Genomic DNA, 8,507 nt, shown 5'->3' with positions numbered 1-8,507 from the left:
AAACAGTAGAAAGTACAGCAATAAAAACACTTGATAGTTTAGGAGGTCTATATAAAACAGCAATTATAATAGGTGAAGGTCCGCAGAGTTTGCCAGCTAACAGTTCAAAGGATGGATACGCTGGAAGAGGTATTAGTGACAGTATAGACAGTCTTTACAGTATATTATTGCAAGACCCCCCGGAGAACGGGATTTGGAGATGCAGACAACCTCTGGAGGGAGCACTTGATATAGATGGAAATAATCACCGGGTTGTTGCCAGGCCTCCGTAAGACATAAACAGTCCATCTTAGTATCTATGATAACATCACCAATCAGTAGAGCTTTGTTAGAGATCGAGTATTAAATAATCCAAACTTCAAAGCGTCTATTGACGTATGCTCCGGTGATTTTACCAAAGGAATTAACACGTTGTGATTAGCACATTGCTCAGAAGTACTTGGGCATGTGCGTCCCTCAGACCAAATTGAAGGAATAGACCTGCTGCCACTCCTGCTGAGGCAAAAACAACGAGAAGTGCTTCGGTGAACGAACTTTGGTTGTCGGAGAATGCCGCGGTGCAGCAAGAGATCAGCAGGCACTTCATAGTTAGTTCGAAGTCGATACAATTCATCTGGTGAATATTTTAGTTTTGAAGATGTGACTGCATTAGATAGCAAAGTAGACATAATAATCTATGACATCCAATTGAGGCAGTTACGGCACTACAACCATGTGGTGATTCCCCAAGGGTGTTCCAGCTCGTGGGATCCTCATTGTTGGGGTCCTGAGTAACTGGACCAGGCCAAGGGGTTGCCAATGTAACACCTGGCTGCTGCAGATAGAGGGTCATTTCTGGAGGGTGGGACTGCAGCGCGTGTCTGCCTGGGAGGTTGCCAACCGGGATCCCGAGCTGTTTCGTCATGTGGTGGGTGCGGCAACACGCTGTACCAGTGCATGCTCCCCATTTTGACTTGACTTGACTTGACTTGATTTGACGAAAAATCCCCTCCATCCCCTTCAGGATATGCTTTCTTAGAGCACATTTGGCTACAGACTCATCATGGTGTGCTAAAAAGCACCTCTGGGGGTTTTTCTGCCCACTGCATTCAGGTAATTTAGTGTTTTCTCCCAATGTTATCATTAGGTTCATTTTAAAATATCTGCATAATATACTTTTATTGATTGATTGATTAATTGATAGGTTAGCTATATTATTTGTCCTGTCAATATGTATCCTTGTATTTCATGTTTCTGCTTCTCTATGCATCTGAATTTCCCCATGGGATTAATAAAGTTTATCTAATCTAAATTTTCTTTAAGGTTTTGTTCACGGATAAATAGATTTTTGAGTCACCTCTTTATGGCAAACTTTTGTATTCTGCCTTTTTGAATATTTTGTTTAGCAAACTTTTAATATTGTAAGAAACTGTTTTGTTGTTTTGTGCCAAAGGTTTGACAGTGACCTTATCTCTTTGTGAGATTTATAGGCTTGGCCTTTAATAAGCATACGTGGTGGAAAAAACTCAAAAAGTCTTCAAAGAAGGCAGTCATGGAGCCCAAATGAAAATGCAGAAGTTTTCATTATTTGCACAGAGTTATGCACAAGTGTCTCAGTTCATGAAGTGAACAATCAATTAAGCAATTTATCTTCTTTTTATACCTTTCCATTACCATTACCTCATCTAATACACCACATCATCTGACACTCTAATATGCAGAACTTTATTACTTGATCCAATCAAATAAAGCCACAAGTTTTTTCTGACTCCTGTTGATTGTCCCAGTATTCTGAAAGCAGCTTCCGTAGGAGGGATGTTTGAGGATCATTATATTGTTCTTATAACTGCTTTATAGGAAGGGTGTTTTGGCTTTCCCATTAGTTTATCTTCTCTTTATAGAGGGATGTTCATTACTTATTTACCTCATTCTAACCTTGGAAAATCAAGTTGGTGGTTTCTCTAAGATGAGGCAGACCTCACGTCTTTAAGCTTTAAGTGTGGCGAACAACTGGGGGGCCATGCCCAGCCGGGATGCCTGGAAGGACCCGGAGAGGGACTATACCTCCCCTGGGCCACAAGAGGGCAGCCATGGTTTGTATGAGGGCCATGGGAAGGAAGCATAGAAGCTCAATCCTATTGGAGCTTGTGGTCACCACAGGGGGGCCCCCGCAGGATTGTGGAGCCCAGGATGGCACTCGGAACTGCTGAGGGCAGGAATTCCAGGGACACCCGCAGTGCTTCCGGGTGCTCATGTGGCACTTCCGCCACACCAGGAAGTGCCGCTAGATCGTCAAGGAGCACCTAGAACACATCCGGGTGCTTGTAAAAGAGGCCACCTTTCCTCACTCGGGAGCTGGAGTCGGGAGAAGGAAGACAAAGCTTGGGAGGAGAGGAACAAAGGCAGAAAGAATACAGAGAGCGAAGGAAAGAAGGACTGAGTTTGGGCGAATTTGGAGCACTGTGTTGTGTGCAGGACACTTCTGTAAATAAACAGTGTGTGTTTTGGGACATTCAGCGTCTGTCTGTCTGTGCCCGGAGGCTGTCTTATCACATAAGCTACATTTAGTTACTTTCAGCACTTTTTCTTATGTTTAATAATTCATTCTGTTAAGGTTAAAACAATGAACTTGTAAGAAATTGTAAAATATTATATATTAACTAAAAATTCCATACATGCAGGGCTTAAGCTTGCATTTTAAATTTCAGGGCCAAGCATATGTTTGATTTTGAGGCCTACACTAAGTTTTTGTGCCTGTTTTCAAGGTTTGAGGGCCCTGATTTCAAAACCCAAGTATCACTTCATCTTATAATTACATAATCTAGATCATCTATGCCTATATCTATATATATATAGATCTATAAAGAATCAATGCAAAGGCAAAAAATAGACAGTGTATTTTTTAGAAGATGTCTGGCAACAGGTCCATTATATATATGACAGTCTATCTATTCCAACAATGAGAAAAATATTAAAAAGATTAAGCAATAGCAACAGATTACTAAAATTAATTAAAGATACATATAAGAGAATAATATGAAACCACCTTAAAAGAAGCTCTAACAATTGTATGTTGTGATAATATAAACCTTCAGCCTTGATTTAAATACTGAAACTGATTTTTGTAGTATTTATAGATATATTCTAGAGTATGCATGTCCTATAGCAAAATGCTAAACCACCTATATTAGTTTTATTTATTCTTGAATTTAAGCGAGGCTAGTTTATTAGCATCCTGTATGGTCCCAGTGCTAAAGAAAGGGCATTCCTGTGATCCCAAAGACTTCAGACCAACCAGTTGCTCTTATTTCATATATCACGAAGACCTTCGAAGTGCTGGACCTGAAACAACTCCAACTCTCTGATTTCTGCACTTTACCTTTCAGACACAGATACAGTAGGTCAGATGCTCTGATCTACAAGCTCCACAGTGCCTAGTCCCACCTGTATATTTTAACAAATTTTTGCATATCATGATACCAGAGAAGGCCAATGTGCTGCATATTGGTTGGAAAAGTAAGTAAGAATTTCACTGTACTTTGTACATGTGACACTACCACAACTACTTCTTTTTATTTTTTCTTAGAAACAATGGCTCAGAAACACAAGAAAAGGTAATACATGGGGATTAATGCAAAGTAAACACTACACAAAACTATGATGGCCTGTTTATATGCAAGGATAACATGCATGGTTATCGATTAGCTTCCACAACTGTCCAGCTTTGCCTTTGGCATTGAGATGGTCTGGGTTCGGCTCCATGTCCCTGGCAGCGCTTGAAAATAGAACTGTCAATAACATGTACAAGGATGAGCTTGGCAAATGAGGATGCACCCAGTCAGCCAGATGTAATGAAAGTGCAAAATGTGCAGTGCAGACAATAAAGTTAATGAATAATTCATAAAAACATGTGCTCTTCTGAGAGTTAAACAGTCAGTTCACAAACAATCCAAATTTTATATTAAACCAGAGTAAAACCTTACAGTAATATGGAAAGAAGAACAAGTTAGAATTCTATCTCCCCCTCAAGCCCAGTGCATTTTCTCCACTTCATCTACCTAGCACACTCAGCCAGTGGAGATGCTAGCAGCTGCAGTTCTCAATTCCGGTTTCCATCCCGGGTGACTCCCTCAGTGTCTGCTGGACCACTTGGAGCCGGCTGTCCTTCTCTCTTCCATCATGCCCGCCTTGACCACTATGGGATCCCTTGGAGGGACACCTCCATCGTACCCAACTCCTTGAACAACATGCGTCTGCATGTGAATGCACTCTCAGCTGATCACCCCAGTTCATACCCCAGAGTTGCTCCACCATGCTACCACACACGCTTACACCCTGCATAAGCCGGAGTGCATATTTATCCATCCATCCATTATCCAACCCGCTATATCCTAACTACAGGGTCATGGGGGTCTGCTAGAGCCAATCCCAACCAACACAGGGTGCAAGGAAACAAACCTTGGGCAGGGCGCCAGCACCCACACACCAAGCACAATTTAGGACCGCCAATGCACCTAACCTGCATGTCTTTGGATTGTGGGAGGAAACCGAAGCACCCAGAGAAAACACACGCAGACACGGGGAGAACATGCTAACTCCACGCAGGGAGGACCCAGGAAGCGAACCCGGGTCTCCTAACTGCGAGGCAGCAGTGTTATCCACTGTGCCACCCTGAGTGCAAATTTAGTTAATTAAAATGGCACTATTGCTTCAGACCCCAGGTATAAGTCTTGTAACTCTGCTGTTTCCAGGTATAATTAGATTCTAGAACAATATTAATGGCCTACTTCTTATATCTAGAGGCTTGTGGTTATTCATGAATTTGTTTTTAAAGCTCCCCCTACAGTTGAAAGACTTGCTACCCTTATGCAGCATATTTAAATGTGGCTTTCCTCTAATAGAGAGGCATAATAGTTCAGTGATTAGCAGTACTGCCTCATGGATCCAATATTCTTGATTTGATTCCCATCCATCCATTTTCCAACCCGCTGAATCTGAACACAGGAGCCAATCCCAACCAACACAGGAACCAATCCTGGGCAGGGTGCCAACCCACTGCAGGACACACAAAAACACACCAAGCACACACTAGGGCCAATTTTGAATCGCCAATACACCTAACCTGCATGTCTTTGGACTGTGGGAGGAAACCCACACAGACACGGGGAGAACATGCAAACTCCATGCAGGGAGGACCCAGGAAGCAAACCCAGGTCTCCTAACTGCGAGGCAGCAGTGCTACCACTGCGCCACCGTGCCACCCTGATTTGATTCCCAAACCTGGTAATTATCTTTACAGAATCTGTACATTCTTCCTGCACCTGAATGGGTATTCAGGCTTTTATTGCTCCAGGAGCACTGTACAATGGCTGACCCTGCGCTCTGACCCGCAAAGGTCACATGAAAAGCCATTTCCCCTCGGGGATTAACAAAGTATATCAAATCCAAAAAAAATAAAAAATCCTCACACCATATAGTCATGCAAGTAAGGTTAGATAGAAATTCTAAACTGGATTTGAGTGAGAATGATTGTCCATGTGCTGTTGTTCTGCCAGAATGGCTGTAAACACAAGGACTGGTATTTTGTACTGACTAGAAGGTAAACATTAGTTCAAAGTAATATAAAAGTTTAAACCAAGAAATTAGCATTCCATTGCAACACAGCTAAGATGCTAACCAGGAATTAAAGTCTAAACTATGCAAAGGATCACAAGCTAAAATTTCTAAACAGAACAAGTCACAAAGCAAAGGTTTCTTTAATGATAGCCACAATCTTGGACATCACAGCAAATTAGATGTTGATCTTTACTGTTGCATGAATGACATGTAGTTGCTCTGCCTCCCAAGGCCATGCTGCCTAAAGATCAACCATTGAACCTAGGCATCAAACCATCAAAATGACGACACCCAAATAAAAAACAAACTGGTGGTAGCTACAAAAGACAGCAAAAAATGAGTTATGAGTGAAAAACAAATACAAAAACCAGAAGATAATATAATTCTCCATGTAACAAGAGCAACTTCACAAACAAAAAATAATTTATACTCTATTAAAGTATACAAATCATAACACGAGTAAGCCCCACAAATGGCTCATGCACATCGGCATGTTTGGGTTGATTCCTACCTTGTGCCTAATGCTGTCAGGGATGGTCCTGTCCACCAGTGACTCTGAATTAGACAAATCAGGTTTGGTAATGGTACTGTCTGTTATTTTATACTGGCTCTTAAAGTTCCCCTTATTGTAACAGGTTTCCCTGAGCAGAGTACAGGCACATTGGCAGATTGATGGATGGAGCAATAGTGGAATCTAAAAAGGCACAAGTGAAAACAAAAACAAGTGATCTGCAATATAATGAACATTATATGTCAAGCTCTGCATTCCTAAAAGATAAAGCATTTATGAGTACAAGGTATGTAAAGGGGGTGGCACAGTGGCGTAGTGGGTAGTGCTACTGCCTTGCAGTTAGGGGACCTGGGTTCGCTTTCTGTGTCCTCCCTACATGGAGTTTGCATGTTCTCCCAGTGTCTGTGTTTTCTTCTGGGTGCTTCAGCAAAGACATGCTGGTTAGGTGCATTGGCGATTCTAAATTGTGCCTGGTGTGTGTATGCATGCCCTGCGGTGGGCTGGTGCCCTGCCCGGAATTTGTTTCCTGCCTTGCGCCCTGTGTTTGCTGGGCTTGGCTCCAGCAGACCCCCGTGACCCTGTAGTTAGGATATAGCGGGTTGGATAATGGATGGATGGTATGTTAAGGTAAGTGGGTGGCAGAGAAAGAACAGGAAGATTAATGAAGCAAGAAATAAACTTATAGTTAAACGTACAAAATAAAGCTGTAGTGTTGATTAATTACTTTGAATAATTTATAAGGGTCTAGTGTAAACATAGCATGATAATTGTGTCAATCAGGTGTTCCAACATTTAGTATTACATTATGGGTGTTGAACTCCAATCCTGGAGGGCCGCAGTGACTGCAGGTTTTCATTCTAACCATCTTCTTCATTAGTGACCAGTTTTTGCTGCTAGTTAACTTTTTTTTGCCTTCGTTTTAATTAGCTTGACTCAGGCCCCTTAGTTGTCTCTTTTTCCTTAATTAGCACCCAAACAATAATGAGGCACAAAACAAGCCACCACATGACCAGCGGGGTATTTTCCATATGTCGTTTAAGTCATCCGAGATCAGATGCCTCATCTTGGATGAGTTAATGCCGGTGAAACTCATCCGAGATAAGTCAGTTTTTCAAACGCAGCGGTGTAGTATGATTAGCCTAGCTGGATCAAATCATCCGAGATGATTGCGCGCTCCCGTGCTGATTGAAAAGCCCATATATATTGAGTCTAGAAAACATGATCAGCAAGTCTTTGATAGGCTGTAACAAAATGACGAAAGAACGGGCACATTGCTTTTTCACACAAGCAGAGCAGGACCTTTTATTCGAAGGATATGAAGAATTTCATTATTTAATATGCACAAGGGGTAACACTGCAAAAGCAACCCAAACCAGAAAAGACTACTGGTAAAAAGTGGCCAACAAATTAAACGCTAAGCAGTGTGCATCGTACTCACTGAATGTAGCGTTTCATTTCCTATGTGTTAGATTAATTATTATTTAATATGTCATAATTCCAGTGAGCACAAGGAGAACATGGGAATAGGTTAAAGTGAAGTACAAGAATATACTTCAAACTGGTAAATATTGGTATATAACTATTTAAAGAAATGTTGACATAAAGAATCATATATAATATAAAAAAACATTAATTTCAAAGCTAATAAGAAGGCAGACAAGCAAAAAAACAGGTGGAGGTCCACACGGTCCAAACCTAATCCCTGCAGAAGAGTTGGCTCTCCAGCAAAATGCCCATCGGGCTTGGTGTCTCGGTGACACTGCTGTGGCAGAATGAGAGTTGCAACAAGCCATGGAATTAAATAAAGGGTTTAATTAACATCAAGAATCAGCTTCTCATTAAGAGATTGGTTGGAGTGAAATTGGTTGGAGTTTGAACTCCCAATTTAGCTGGTCATCTGTTGGCTCGTTTCACATCTTATTTCTGTTTGTCTGTCATTCAATGAAGATACAAATCAATTCAGAGGACTGAATCCTTGAAAACAAGGCTATATATTAAAATGAAGGGAAAAGAAGTTAATTAGCAGTGAAAACTGGACACTGATTAGGAAAAGTGTTAGAATGAAAACCTGCAGCCACTGCGGCCCTTCAGGACTGGAGTTCGACAACCCTGGTGTCCAAGGTGGCTACATTTTCATGTCCCAGTCCAGTTTGTTAATTAGAGGCTAATAATGGCTACTAAAGCAGTTATGGTTCAAACAACATTTTTGTGGTTCATTTTAGTTAATTCGCTTGTTAACAGTTAACTGACAGGTTAGGATTTGACTCTCGAAGGATAATGGAGAAACATGAACCCTGCCACCATCCTATCACTTTCTTTTATGTGGACTCGTTCCCTGGACACTTTTTGCAAAGTTATTGTCTGTTTTACCTACATTTTTATCACTCTTTAATTTAATATT

This window comes from Polypterus senegalus, chromosome 3 (genome assembly GCF_016835505.1).
Source record: "Polypterus senegalus isolate Bchr_013 chromosome 3, ASM1683550v1, whole genome shotgun sequence".
In the NCBI taxonomy this organism is placed as follows: domain Eukaryota; kingdom Metazoa; phylum Chordata; class Cladistia; order Polypteriformes; family Polypteridae; genus Polypterus; species Polypterus senegalus.
This window is presented reverse-complemented; position numbering follows the sequence as displayed.